Here is a 16,856-nt window from a genome sequence, read left to right as displayed (position 1 = left end):
ACACAATACTAGGCATGTTTTCAGCATAACGTTTGTGACTTAGGTGCTTGGAGTTGCGTGAACAAAGTGGATTGAATTTCATGCAGAGGTGGTGACATTTCTCTAGTCTATGCTGAGTGAGGATTGAAATTCGTGTCGCAGTGACGACGTTAAAAAGGAGTTGGTTGAATTGATGCGGAGTACAGCTTCGTCATGAAATGGTGAATTATTGCAGTGATTCAACGGAGAAGAGACAAGTGAGTATGATAAAAACCAGTCTGCATATTAAAGGACGACGAACCGGCACAGTGCCTGATCATGAGCAAGGTGTTTCCAGTGATTCAGGAGGAACAAAAAACGGCGCAATCCACTTTGTTCACGCAACTCCAAGCACCTAAGGCACCTAAGTCACATTCATGTCCTGACATTCATGACATGACATTCATGACATTCCATTCCATGACATTCCATTCCATGACATGCCATTCCTGACATTCCTGATGACATTTATGTCATTCATGACATGACATTCTAGACATTCCATTCCATTCCATGACATGCCATTCCTGACATGACATTTATGACATTCCATTCCATGACATGACATTCCTGACATTCCATGACATGACATTTCATTCCATGACATTCTTGATATACATGACATTCCTGACATTCCATGACATGACATTCCTGACATTCCATGTCATGGAATGGAATGTCAGGAATGTCATGTCTTGGAATGGAGTCTTTGGAATGTCATGTCTTTTAATGGAATGTCAGGAATGTCATGTCTTTTAATGAAATGTCAGGAATGTCATATCATAGAATGGAATGTCAGGAATGTCATGTCTTTTAATGGAATGTCAGGAATGTCATGTCTTTTAATGGAATGTCAGGAATGTCAGGTCATAGAATGGAATGTCAGGAATGTCATGTCTTTTAATGGAATGTCAAGAATGTCATGTCATAAAATGGAATGTCAGGAATGTCGTGTCTTTTAATGGAATGTTAGGAATGTCATGTCATAGAATGGAATGTCATGTCTTGGAATGGAATGTCATGTCTTTTAATGGAATGTCAGGAATGTCATGTCATAAAATGGAATGCCAGGAATGTCATGTCTTTTAATGGAATGTCATGAATATCATGTCATAGAATGGAATGTCAGGAATGTCATGTCTTTTAATGGAATGTCAGGAATGTCATGTCATAGAATGGAATGTCAGGAATGTCATGTCTTTTAATGGAATGTCAAGAATGTCATGTCATAAAATGGAATGTCAGGAATGTCATGTTTTTTTAATGGAATGTCAGGAATGTCATGTCATAGAATGGAATGTCATGTCTTGGAATGGAATGTCAGGAATGTCATGTCTTTTAATGGAATGTCAGGAATGTCATGTCTTTTAATGGAATGTCAGGAATGTCGTGTCATAGAATGGAATACCAGGAATGTCATGTCTTTTAATGGAATGTCAAGAATGTCATGTCATAAAATGGAATGTCATGTCTTGGAATGGAATGTCAAGAATGTCATGTCTTTTAATGGAATGTCAGGAATGTCTTGGAATGGAATGTCATGTCTTGGAATGGAATGTCAAGAATGTCATGTCTTTTAATGGAATGTCAGGAATGTCATGTCATAGAACGGAATGTCATGTCTTTTAATGGAATGTCAGGAATGTCATGTCTTTTAATGGAATGCCATGTCTTGGAATGGAATGTCAGGAATGTCATGTCTTTTGATGGAATGTCAGGAATGCCACGTCTTTTAATGGAATGTCAGGAATGTCATGTCATAGAATGGAATGTCAGGAATGTCATGTCTTTTAATGGAATGTCTGGAATGACATGTCTTTTATTGGAATGTCAGGAATGTCATGTCATAGAATGGAATTTCATGTCTTTTAATGGAATGTCAGGAATGTCATGTCTTTTAATGGAATGTCAGGAATGTCATGTCTTTTGATGGAATGTCAGGAATGCCATGTCTTTTAATGGAATGTTAGGAATGTCATGTCATAGAATGGAATGTCAGTAATGTCATGTCTTTTAATGGAATGTCTGGAATGTCATGTCTTTTAATGGAATGTCAGGAATGACATGTCTTTTATTGGAATGTCAGGAATGTCATGTCATAGAATGGAATGTCAGGAATGTCATGTCTTTTAATGGAATGTCAGGAATGTCATGTCATAGAATGGAATGTCTGGAATGTCATGTCTTTTAATGGAATGTCAAGAATGTCATATCATAAAATGGAATGTCAGGAATGTCATGTCTTTTAATGGAATGTCAGGAATGTCATGTCACAGAATGGAATGTCATGTCTTGGAATGGAATGTCAGGAATGTCATGTCTTTTAATGGAATGTCAGGAATGTCATGTCTTTTAATGGAATGTCAGGAATGTCATGTCATAGAATGGAATGCCAGGAATGTCATGTCTTTTAATGGAATGTCAAGAATGTCATGTCATAAAATGGAATGTCAGGAATGTCATGTCTTTTAATGGAATGTCAGGAATGTCATGTCTTGGAATGGAATGTCATGTCTTGGAATGGAATGTCATGTCTTGGAATGGAATGTCAAGAATGTCATGTCTTTTAATGGAATGTCAGGAATGTCATGTCATAGAACGGAATGTCATGTCTTTTAATGGAATGTCAGGAATGTCATGTCTTTTAATGGAATGTCATGTCTTGGAATGGAATGTCAGGAATGTCATGTCTTTTGATGGAATGTCAGGAATGCCATGTCTTTTAATGGAATGTCAGGAATGTCATGTCATAGAATGGAATGTCAGGAACGTCATGTCTTTTAATGGAATGTCTGGAATGTCATGTCTTTTAATGGAATGTCTGGAATGACATGTCTTTCATTGGAATGTCAGGAATGTCATGTCATAGAATAGAATGTCATGTCTTTTAATGGAATGTCAGGAATGTCATGTCATAGAATGGAATGTCAGGAATGTCATGTCTTTTAATGGAATGTCTAGAATGTCATGTCTTTTAACCCCTTGAGTGCCCATGACGAGATGGTCTCGTCATGGGCCGCGGTTGCGCTGTGCCCATGACGAGACTATCTCGTCATGAACCCCACCCGCTAATTCAACGCCCGGCACAGGGCGGGGAAAGGGCGGGGCACACAAGGGGTTAATGGAATGTCAGGAATGACATGTCTTTTATTGGAATGTCAGGAATGTCATGTCATAGAATGGAATGTCAGGAATGTCATGTCTTTTAATGGAATGTCATGTCTTTTAATGGAATGTCAAGAATGTCATGTCATAGAATGGAATGTCATGTCTTTTAATGGAATGTCAGGAATGTCATGTCTTTTAATGGAATGTCATGGAATGTCATGTCTTTTAATGGAATGTTAGGAATGTCATGTCTTTTAATGGAATGTTAGGAATGTCATGTCTTTTAATGGAATGTCAGGAATGTCATGTCATAGAATGGAATGTCAGGAATGTCATGTCTTTTAATGGAATGTCAGGAATGTCATGTCTTTTAATGGAATGTCAAGAATGTCATGTCATAGAATGGAATGTCAGGAATGTCATGTCTTTTAATGGAATGTCAATGTCATGTCATAGAATGGAATGTCAGGAATGTCATGTCTTAATGGAATGTCAGGAATGTCATGTCATAGAATGGAATGTCAGGAATGTCATGTCTTTTAATGGAATGTCAAGAATGTCATGTCATAAAATGGAATGTCAGGAATGTCATGTCTTAATGGAATGTCATGTCATAGAATGGAATGTCATGTCTTGGAATGGAATGTCAGGAATGTCATGTCTTTTAATGGAATGTCAGGAATGTCATGTCATAGAACGGAATGTCATGTCTTTTAATGGAATGTCAGGAATGTCATGTCTTTTAATGGAATGTCATGTCTTGGAATGGAATGTCAGGAATGTCATGTCTTTTGATGGAATGTCAGGAATGCCATGTCTTTTAATGGAATGTCAGGAATTTCATGTCTTTTAATGGAATGTCAGGAATGTCATGTCTTTTAATGGAATGTCAGGAATGTCATGTCTTGGAATGGAATGTCATGTCTTTTAATGGAATATCAGGAATGTCATGTCATAGAATGGAATGTCATGTCTTGGAATGGAATGTCAGGAATGTCATGTCTTTTAATGGAATGTCAGGAATGTCATGTCTTTTAATGGAATGTCATGTCATAGAATGGAATGTCATGTCTTGGAATGGAATGTCAGGAATGTCATGTCTTTTAATGGAATGTCAGGAATGTCATGTCTTTTAATGGAATGTCAGGAATGTCATGTCATAGAATGGAATGTCAGGAATGTCATGTCTTTTAATGGAATGCCAGGAATGTCATGTCATAGAATGGAATGTCATGTCTTGGAATGGAATGTCAGGAATGTCATGTCTTTTAATGGAATGCCAGGAATGTCATGTCATAGAATGGAATGTCATGTCTTGGAATGGAATGTCAGGAATGTCATGTCTTTTAATGGAATGTCAGGAATGTCATGTCATAGAACGGAATATCATGTCTTTTAATGGATTGTCAGGAATGTCATGTCATGGAATGGAATGTCAGGAATGTCATGTCTTTTAATGGAATGTCAGGAATGTCATGTCTTGGAATGGAATGTCTGGAATTTCATGTCTTTTAATGGAATATCAGGAATGTCATGTCTTTTAATGGAATGTCAGGTATGTCATGTCATAGAATGGAATGTCATGTCTTTTAATGGAATATCAGGAATGTCATGTCTTTTAATAGAATGTCAGGAATGTCATGTCTTTTAATGGAATGTCTGGAATGTCATGTCTTTTAATGGAATGTCAGGAATGACATATCTTTTATTGGAATGTCAGGAATGTCATGTCATAGAATGGAATGTCAGGAATGTCATGTCTTTTAATGGAATGTCAGGAATGTCATGTCTTTTAATGGAATGTCAAGAATGTCATGTCATAGAATGGAATGTCAGGAATGTCATGTCTTTTAATGGAATGTCAGGAATGTCATGTCTTTTAAAAGAATGTCAGGAATGTCATGTCTTTTAATGGAATGTTAGGAATGTCATGTCTTTTAATGGAATGTCAGGAATGTCATGTCTTTTAACGGAATGTCAGGAATGTCATGTCTTTTAATGGAATGTCTGGAATGTCATGTCTTTTATTGGAATCTCAGGAATGTCATGTCTTTTAATGGAATGTCAGGAATGTCATGTCATAGAATGGAATGTCAGGAATGTCATGTCTTTTAATGGAATGTCAGGAATGTCATGTCTTTTAATGGAATGTCAAGAATGTCATGTCATAGAATGGAATGTCAGGAATGTCATGTCTTTTAATGGAATGTCAAGAATGTCATGTCATAGAATGGAATGTCAGGAATGTCATGTCTTTTAATGGAATGTCAGGAATGTCATGTCATAGAATGGAATGTCAGGAATGTCATGTCTTTTAATGGAATGTCAAGAATGTCATGTCATGAAATGGAATGTCAGGAATGTCATGTCTTTTAATGGAATGTCAGGAATGTCATGTCATAGAATGGAATGTCATGTCTTGGAATGGAATGTCAGGAATGTCATGTCTTTTAATGGAATGTCAGGAATGTCATGTCATAAAATGGAATGTCAGGAATGTCATGTCTTTTAATGGAATGTCAAGAATGTCATGTCATAGAATGGAATGTCAGGAATGTCATGTCTTTTAATGGAATGTCAGGAATGTCATGTCATAGAATGGAATGTCAGGAATGTCATGTCTTTTAATGGAATGTCAAGAATGTCATGTCATAAAATGGAATGTCAGGAATGTCATGTCTTAATGGAATGTCAGGAATGTCATGTCTTTTAATGGAATGTTAGGAATGTCATGTCATAGAACGGAATGTCATGTCTTTTAATGGAATGTCAGGAATGTCATGTCTTTTAATGGAATGTCATGTCTTGGAATGGAATGTCAGGAATGTCATGTCTTTTGATGGAATGTCAGGAATACCATGTCTTTTAATGGAATGTCAGGAATTTCATGTCTTTTAATGGAATGTCAGGAATATCATGTCTTTTAATGGAATGTCAGGAATGTCATGTCTTGGAATGGAATGTCATGTCTTTTAATGGAATATCAGGAATGTCATGTCATAGAATGGAATGTCATGTCTTGGAATGGAATGTCAGGAATGTCATGTCTTTTAATGGAATGTCAGGAATGTCATGTCTTTTAATGGAATGTCATGTCATAGAATGGAATGTCATGTCTTGGAATGGAATGTCAGGAATGTCATGTCTTTTAATGGAATGTCAGGAATGTCATGTCTTTTAATGGAATGTCAGGAATGTCATGTCATAGAATGGAATGTCAGGAATGTCATGTCTTTTAATGGAATGCCAGGAATGTCATGTCATAGAATGGAATGTCATGTCTTGGAATGGAATGTCAGGAATGTCATGTCTTTTAATGGAATGCCAAGAATGTCATGTCATAGAATGGAATGTCATGTCTTGGAATGGAATGTCAGGAATGTCATGTCTTTTAATGGAATGTCAGGAATGTCATGTCATAGAACGGAATATCATGTCTTTTAATGGATTGTCAGGAATGTCATGTCATGGAATGGAATGTCAGGAATGTCATGTCTTGGAATGGAATGTCTGGAATGTCATGTCTTTTAATGGAATGTCAGGAATGTCATGTCTTTTAATGGAATGTCAGGAATGTCATGTCATAGAATGGAATGTCAGGAATGTCATGTCTTTTAATGGAATGTCAGGAATTTTATGTCATAGAATGGAATGTCAGGAATGTCATGTCTTTTAATGGAATGTCAGGAATGTTATGTCATAGAATGGAATGTCAGGAATGTCATGTCTTTTAATGGAATGTCAGGAATGTCGTGTCATAGAATGGAATGTCAGGAATGTCGTGTCTTTTAATGGAATATCAAGAATGTCATGTCATAAAATGGAATGTCAGGAATGTCGTGTCTTTTAATGGAATGTCAGGAATGTCATGTCTTTTAATGGAATGTCAGGTCTTTTAATGGAATGTCAAGAATGTCATGTCATAGAATGGAATGTCAGGAATGTCATGTCTTTTAATGGAATGTCAGGAATGTCATGTCTTTTAATGGAATGTCATGGAATGTCAGGAATGTCATGTCTTTTAATGGAATGTCAGGAATGTCATGTCTTTTAATGGAATGTCAGGAATGTCATGTCTTTTAATGGAATGTCTGGAATGTCATGTCTTTTATTGGAATATCAGGAATGTCATGTCTTTTAATGGAATGTCATGTATTTTAATGGAATGTCAGGAATATGTCATAGAATGGAATGTCATGTCTTTTAATGGAATGTCAGGAATGTCATGTCTTTTAATGGAATGTCAAGAATGTCATGTCATAGAATGGAATGTCAGGAATGTCATGTCTTTTAATGGAATGTCAAGAATGTCATGTCATAGAATGAAATGTCAGGAATGTCATGTATTTTAATGGAATGTCAAGAATGTCATGTCATAGAATGAAATGTCAGGAATGTCATGTATTTTAATGGAATGTCAGGAATATCATGTCATAGAATGGAATGTCATGTCTTTTAATGGAATGTCAGGAATGTCATGTCTTTTAATGGAATGTCAGGAATGTCATGTCTTTTAATGGAATGTCAGGAATGTCATGTCTTTTAATGGAATGTCATGTCATAGAATGGAATGTCATGTCTTGGAATGGAATGTCAGGAATGTCATGTCTTTTAATGGAATGTCAGGAATGTCATGTCTTTTAATGGAATGTCTGGAATGTCATGTCATAGAATGGAATGTCAGGAATGTCATGTCTTTTAATGGAATGTCAGGAATGTCATGTCTTTTAATGGAATATCAAGAATGTCATAGAATGGAATGTCAGGAATGTCATGTCTTTTAATGGAATGTCAGGAATGTCATGTCTTTTAATGGAATGTCAGGAATGTCATGTCTTTTAATGGAATGTCAGGAATGTCATGTCTTTTAATGGAATGTCAAGAATGTCATGTCTTTTAATGGAATGAAAGGAATGTCATGTCTTGGAATGGAATGTCTGGAATGTCATGTCTTTTAATGGAATGTCAGGAATGTCATGTCTTTTAATGGAATGTCAGGAATGTCATGTCTTGGAATGGAATGTCTGGAATGTCATGTCTTTTAATGGAATGTCAGGAATGTCATGTCTTTTAATGGAATGTCAGGAATGTCATGTCATAGAATGGAATGTCATGTCTTGGAATGGAATGTCAGGAATGTCATGTCTTTTAATGGAATGTCAGGAATGTCATGTCATAAAATGGAATGCCAGGAATGTCATGTCTTTTAATGGAATGTCAAGAATGTCATGTCATAGAATGGAATGTCAGGAATGTCATGTCTTTTAATGGAATGTCAGGAATGTCATGTCATAGAATGGAATGTCAGGAATGTCATGTCTTTTAATGGAATGTCAGGAATGTCATGTCTTTTAATGGAATGTCAAGAATGTCATGTCATAGAATAGAATGTCAGGAATGTCATGTCTTTTAATGGAATGTCAAGAATGTCATGTCATAGAATGGAATGTCAGGAATGTCATGTCTTTTAATGGAATGTCAGGAATGTCATGTCATAGAATGGAATGTCAGGAATGTCATGTCTTTTAATGGAATGTCAAGAATGTCATGTCATAAAATGGAATGTCAGGAATGTCATGTCTTTTAATGGAATGTCAGGAATGTCATGTCATAGAATGGAATGTCATGTCTTGGAATGGAATGTCAGGAATGTCATGTCTTTTAATGGAATGTCAGGAATGTCATGTCTTTTAATGGAATGTCAGGAATGTCATGTCATAGAATGGAATGCCAGGAATGTCATGTCTTTTAATGGAATGTCAAGAATGTCATGTCATAAAATGGAATGTCATGTCTTGGAATGGAATGTCAAGAATGTCATGTCGTTTAATGGAATGTCAGGAATGTCATGTCATAGAACAGAATGTCATGTCTTTTAATGGAATGTCAGGAATGTCATGTCTTTTAATGGAATGCCATGTCTTTTAATGGAATGTCAGGAATTTCATGTCTTTTAATGGAATGTCAGGAATGTCATGTCTTTTAATGGAATGTCAGGAATGTCATGTCTTGGAATGGAATGTCTGGAATGTCATGTCTTTTAATGGAATATCAGGAATGTCATGTCTTTTAATGGAATGTCAGGTATGTCATGTCATAGAATGGAATGTCATGTCTTGGAATGGAATATCAGGAATGTCATGTCTTTTAATGGAATGTCAGGAATGTCATGTCTTTTAATGGAATGTCAGGAATGTCATGTCTTTTAATGGAATGTCAAGAATGTCATGTCATAGAATGGAATGTCAGGAATGTCATGTCTTTTAATGGAATGTCAAGAATGTCATGTCATAGAATGGAATGTCAGGAATGTCATGTCTTTTAATGGAATGTCAGGAATATCATGTCATAGGATGGAATGTCAGGAATGTCATGTCTTTTAATGGAATGTCAAGAATGTCATGTCATAAAATGGAATGTCAGGAATGTCATGTCTTAATGGAATGTCAGGAATGTCATGTCATAGAATGGAATGTCATGTCTTGGAATGGAATGTCAGGAATGTCATGTCTTTTAATGGAATGTCAGGAATGTCATGTCATAGAATGGAATGCCAGGAATGTCATGTCTTTTAATGGAATGTCAAGAATGTCATGTCATAAAATGGAATGTCATGTCTTGGAATGGAATGTCAAGAATGTCATGTCTTTTAATGGAATGTCAGGAATGTCATGTCATAGAACGGAATGTCATGTCTTTTAATGGAATGTCATGTCTTGGAATGGAATGTCAGGAATGTCATGTCTTTTGATGGAATGTCAGGAATGCCATGTCTTTTAATGGAATGTCAGGAATTTCATGTCTTTTAATGGAATGTCAGGAATGTCATGTCTTGGAATGGAATGTCATGTCTTTTAATGGAATATCAGGAATGTCATGTCATAGAATGGAATGTCATGTCTTGGAATGGAATGTCAGGAATGTCATGTCTTTTAATGGAATGTCAGGAATGTCATGTCTTTTAATGGAATGTCATGTCATAGAATGGAATGTCATGTCTTGGAATGGAATGTCAGGAATGTCATGTCTTTTAATGGAATGTCAGGAATGTCATGTCTTTTAATGGAATGTCAGGAATGTCATGTCATAGAATGGAATGTCAGGAATGTCATGTCTTTTAATGGAATGCCAGGAATGTCATGTCATAGAATGGAATGTCATGTCTTGGAATGGAATGTCAGGAATGTCATGTCTTTTAATGGAATGCCAGGAATGTCATGTCATAGAATGGAATGTCATGTCTTGGAATGGAATGCCAGGAATGTCATGTCTTTTAATGGAATGTCAGGAATGTCATGTCATAGAACGGAATATCATGTCTTTTAATGGATTGTCAGGAATGTCAGGTCATGGAATGGAATGTCAGGAATGTCATGTCTTGGAATGGAATGTCTGGAATGTCATGTCTTTTAATGGAATGTCAGGAATGTCATGTCTTTTAATGGAATGTCAGGAATGTCATGTCATAGAATGGAATGTCAGGAATGTCATGTCTTTTAATGGAATGTCAGGAATGTTATGTCATAGAATGGAATGTCAGGAATGTCATGTCTTTTAATGGAATGTCAGGAATGTCGTGTCATAGAATGGAATGTCAGGAATGTCATGTCTTTTAATGGAATGTCAAGAATGTCATGTCATAAAATGGAATGTCAGGAATGTCGTGTCTTTTAATGGAATGTCAAGAATATCATGTCATAAAATGGAATGTCATGTCTTGGAATGGAATGTCAGGAATGTCATGTCTTTTAATGGAATGTCAGGAATGTCATGTCATAAAATGGAATGCCAGGAATGTCATGTCTTGGAATGGAATGTCAGGAATGTCATGTCTTTTAATGGAATGTCAGGAATGTCATGTCATAGAATGGAATGTCATGTCTTGGAATGGAATGTCAGGAATGTCATGTCTTTTAATGGAATGTCAGGAATGTCATGTCATAAAATGGAATGCCAGGAATGTTATGTCTTTTAATGGAATGTCAAGAATGTCATGTCATAGAATGGAATGTCAGGAATGTCATGTCTTTTAATGGAATGTCAGGAATGTCATGTCATAGAATGGAATGTCAGGAATGTCATGTCTTTTAATAGAATGTCAGGAATGTCATGTCTTTTAATGGAATGTCAGGAATGTCATGTCATAGAATGGAATGTCATGTCTTGGATTGGAATGTCAGGAATGTCATGTCTTTTAATGGAATGCCAGGAATGTCATGTCTTTTAATGGAATGTCAAGAATGTCATGTCATAAAATGGAATGTCAGGAATGTCATGTCTTTTAATGGAATGTCAGGAATGTCATGTCTTGGAATGGAATGTCATGTCTTGGAATGGAATGTCAAGAATGTCATGTCTTTTAATGGAATGTCAGGAATGTCATGTCATAGAACGGAATGTCATGTCTTTTAATGGAATGTCAGGAATGTCATGTCATAGAACGGAATGTCATGTCTTGGAATGGAATGTCAGGAATGTCATGTCTTTTGATGGAATGTCAGGAATGCCATGTCTTTTAATGGAATGTCAGGAATGTCATGTCATAGAATGGAATATCAGGAATGTCATGTCTTTTAATGGAATGTCTGGAATGTCATGTCTTTTAATGGAATGTCTGGAATGACATGTCTTTTATTGGAATGTCAGGAATGTCATGTCATAGAATGGAATGTCATGTCTTTTAATGGAATGTCAGGAATGTCATGTCTTTTAATGGAATGTCAGGAATGTCATGTCTTTTGATGGAATGTCAGGAATGCCATGTCTTTTAATGGAATGTCAAGAATGTCATGTCATAGAATGGAATGTCAGGAATGTCATGTCTTTTAATGGAATGTCAGGAATGTCATGTCATAGAATGGAATGTCAGGAATGTCATGTCTTTTAATGCAATGTCAAAAATGTCATGTCATAAAATGGAATGTCAGGAATGTCATGTCTTTTAATGGAATGTCAGGAATGTCGTGTCATAGAATGGAATGCCAGGAATGTCATGTCTTTTAATGGAATGTCAAGAATGTCATGTCATAAAATGGAATGTCAAGAATGTCATGTCTTTTAATGGAATGTCAGGAATGTCATGTCATTGAACGGAATGTCATGTCTTTTAATGGAATGTCAGGAATGTCATGTCTTTTAATGGAATGTCATGTCTTGGAATGGAATGTCAGGAATGTCACGTCTTTTGATGAAATGTCAGGAATGCCATGTCTTTTAATGGAATGTCAGGAATGTCATGTCATAGAATGGAATGTCAGGAATGTCGTGTCTTTTAATGGAATGTCTGGAATGTCATGTCTTTTAATGGAATGTCTGGAATGACATGTCTTTTATTGGAATGTCAGGAATGTCATGTCATAGAATGGAATGTCATGTCTTTTAATGGAATGTCAGGAATGTCATGTCTTTTAATGGAATGTCAGGAATGTCATGTCATAGAATGGAATGTCAGGAATGTCATGTCTTTTAATGGAATGTCTGGAATGTCATGTCTTTTAATGGAATGTCAGGAATGACATGTCTTTTATTGGAATGTCAGGAATGTCATGTCTTTTAATGGAATGTCAGGAATGTCATGTCTTTTAATGGAATATCAGGAATGTCATGTCATAGAATGGAATGTCAGGAATGTCATGTCTTTTAATGGAATGTCAGGAATGTCATGTCTTTTAATGGAATGTCAAGAATGTCATGTCATAGAATGGAATGTCAAGAATGTCATATCTTTTAATGGAATGTCAGGAATGTCATGTCTTTTATTGGAATGTCATGGAATGTCAGGAATGTCATGTCTTTTAATGGAATGTCAGGAATGTCATGTCTTTTAATGGAATGTCAGGAATTTCATGTCTTTTAATGGAATGTCAGGAATGTCATGTCTTTTAATGGAATGTCAGGAATGTCATGTCTTGGAATGGAATGTCTGGAATTTCATGTCTTTTAATGGAATATCAGGAATGTCATGTCTTTTAATGGAATGTCAGGTATGTCATGTCATAGAATGGAATGTCATGTCTTTTAATGGAATATCAGGAATGTCATGTCTTTTAATAGAATGTCAGGAATGTCATGTCTTTTAATGGAATGTCTGGAATGTCATGTCTTTTAATGGAATGTCAGGAATGACATATCTTTTATTGGAATGTCAGGAATGTCATGTCATAGAATGGAATGTCAGGAATGTCATGTCTTTTAATGGAATGTCAGGACTGTCATGTCTTTTAATGGAATGTCAAGAATGTCATGTCATAGAATGGAATGTCAGGAATGTCATGTCTTTTAATGGAATGTCAGGAATGTCATGTCTTTTAAAAGAATGTCATGGAATGTCAGGAATGTCATGTCTTTTAATGGAATGTTAGGAATGTCATGTCTTTTAATGGAATGTCAGGAATGTCATGTCTTTTAACGGAATGTCAGGAATGTCATGTCTTTTAATGGAATGTCTGGAATGTCATGTCTTTTATTGGAATCTCAGGAATGTCATGTCTTTTAATGGAATGTCAGGAATGTCATGTCATAGAATGGAATGTCAGGAATGTCATGTCTTTTAATGGAATGTCAGGAATGTCATGTCTTTTAATGGAATGTCAAGAATGTCATGTCATAGAATGGAATGTCAGGAATGTCATGTCTTTTAATGGAATGTCAAGAATGTCATGTCATAGAATGGAATGTCAGGAATGTCATGTCTTTTAATGGAATGTCAGGAATGTCATGTCATAGAATGGAATGTCAGGAATGCCATGTCTTTTAATGGAATGTCAAGAATGTCATGTCATAAAATGGAATGTCAGGAATGTCATGTGTTTTATTGGAATGTCAGGAATGTCATGTCATAGAATGGAATGTCATGTCTTGGAATGGAATGTCAGGAATGTCATGTCTTTTAATGGAATGTCAGGAATGTCATGTCATAAAATGGAATGTCAGGAATGTCATGTCTTTTAATGGAATGTCAGGAATTTCATGTCATAGAATGGAATGTCAGGAATGTCATGTCTTTCAATGGAATGTCAAGAATGTCATGTCATAAAATGGAATGTCAGGAATGTCGTGTCTTTTAATGGAATGTCAGGAATGTCATGTCATAGAATGGAATGTCATGTCTTGAAATGGAATGTCAGGAATGTCATGTCTTTTAATGGAATGCCAGGAATGTCATGTCTTTTATTGGAATGTCAAGAATGTCATGTCATAGAATGGAATGTCAGGAATGTCATGTCTTTTAATGGAATGTCAGGAATGTCATGTCATAGAATGGAATGTCAGGAATGTCATGTCTTTTAATGGAATGTCAAGAATGTCATGTCATAAAATGGAATGTCAGGAATGTCATGTCTTTTAATGGAATGTCATGTCATAGAATGGAATGTCATGTCTTGGAATGGAATGTCAGGAATGTCATGTCTTTTAATGGAATGTCAGGAATGTCATGTCTTTTAATGGAATGTCAGGAATGTCATGTCATAGAATGGAATGCCAGGAATGTCATGTCTTTTAATGGAATGTCAAGAATGTCATGTCATAAAATGGAATGTCAGGAATGTCATGTCTTTTAATGGAATGTCAGGAATGTCATGTCTTGAAATGGAATGTCATGTCTTGGAATGGAATGTCAAGAATGTCATGTCTTTTAATGGAATGTCAGGAATGTCATGTCATAGAACGGAATGTCATGTTTTTTAATGGAATATCAGGAATGTCATGTCTTTTAATGGAATGTCATGTCTTGGAATGGAATGTCAGGAATGTCATGTCTTTTGATGGAATGTCAGGAATGCCATGTCTTTTAATGGAATATCAGGAATGTCATGTCTTTTGATGGAATGTCAGGAATGTCATGTCTTTTGATGGAATGTCAGGAATGTCATGTCATAGAATGGAATGTCATGTCTTTTAATGGAATGTCAGGAATGTCATGTCTTTTAATGGAATGTCAGGAATGTCATGTCTTTTGATGGAATGTCAGGAATGCCATGTCATTTAATGGAATGTCAGGAATGTCATGTCATAGAATGGAATGTCAGGAATGTCATGTCTTTTAATGGAATGTCTGGAATGTCATGTCTTTTAATGAAATGTCAGGAATGACATGTCTTTTATTGGAATGTCAGGAATGTCATGTCATAGAATGGAATGTCAGGAATGTCATGTCTTTTAATGGAATGTCAGGAATGTCATGTCTTTTAATGGAATGTCAAGAATGTCATGTCATAGAATGGAATGTCATGTCTTTTAATGGAATGTCAGGAATGTCATGTCTTTTAATGGAATGTCATGGAATGTCAGGAATGTCATGTCTTTTAATGGAATGTCAGGAATGTCATGTCTTTTAATGGAATGTCAGGAATGTCATGTCTTTTAACGGAATGTCAGGAATGTCATGTCTTTTAATGGAATGTCTGGAATATCATGTCTTCAGGAATGTCATGTCTTTTAATGGAATGTCAGGAATGTCATGTCATAGAATGGAATGTCAGGAATGTCATGTCTTTTAATGGAATGTCAGGAATGTCATGTCTTTTAATGGAATGTCAAGAATGTCATGTCATAGAATGGAATGTCAGGAATGTCATGTCTTTTAATGGAATGTCAAAAATGTCATGTCATAAAATGGAATGTCAGGAATGTCATGTCTTTTAATGGAATGTCAGGAATGTCGTATCATAGAATGGAATGCCAGGAATGTCATGTCATAGAACGGAATATCATGTCTTTTAATGGAATGTCAGGAATGTCATGTCATGGAATGTCAGGAATGTCATGTCTTGGAATGGAATGTCTGGAATGTCATGTCTTTTAATGGAATGTCAGGAATGTCATGTCTTTTAATGGAATGTCTGGAATGTCATGTCTTTTAATGGAATGTCAGGAATGTCATGTCATAGAACGGAATGTCATGTCTTGGAATGGAATGTCAGGAATGTCATGTCTTTTAATGGAATGTCAGGAATGTCATGTCATAAAATGGAATGCCAGGAATGTCATGTCTTTTAATGGAATGTCAAGAATGTCATGTCATAAAATGGAATGTCAGGAATGTCATGTCTTTTAATGGAATGTCAAGAATGTCATGTCATAAAATGGAATGTCAGGAATATCATGTCTTGGAATGGAATGTCAGGAATGTCATGTCTTTTAATGGAATGTCAGGAATGTCATGTCTTTTAATGGAATGTCAAGAATATCATGTCATAGAATGGAATGTCATGTCTTTTAATGGAATGTCAGGAATGTCATGTCTTTTAATGGAATGTCATGGAATGTCAGGAATGTCATGTCTTTTAATGGAATGTCAGGAATGTCATGTCTTTTAATGGAATGTCAGGAATGTCATGTCTTTTAACGGAATGTCATGTCTTTTAATGGAATGTCTGGAATATCATGTCTTCAGGAATGTCATGTCTTTTAATGGAATGTCAGGAATGTCATGTCATAGAATGGAATGTCAGGAATGTCATGTCTTTTAATGGAATGTCAGGAATGTCATGTCTTTTAATGGAATGTCTGGAATGTCATGTCATAGAATGGAATGTCAGGAATGTCATGTCTTTTAATGGAATGTCAGGAATGTCATGTCTTTTAATGGAATGTCAGGAATGTCATGTCTTTTAATGGAATATCAAGAATGTCATAGAATGGAATGTCAGGAATGTCATGTCTTTTAATGGAATGTCAGGAATGTCATGTCTTTTAATGGAATGTCAGGAATGTCATGTCTTTTAATG

The sequence above is a fragment of the Triturus cristatus genome, chromosome 8, assembly GCF_964204655.1.
Source record: "Triturus cristatus chromosome 8, aTriCri1.1, whole genome shotgun sequence".
In the NCBI taxonomy this organism is placed as follows: Eukaryota; Metazoa; Chordata; class Amphibia; order Caudata; family Salamandridae; genus Triturus; species Triturus cristatus.
The sequence above is the reverse complement of the archived record's forward strand: the minus strand, read 5'-3'. Positions refer to the sequence as shown.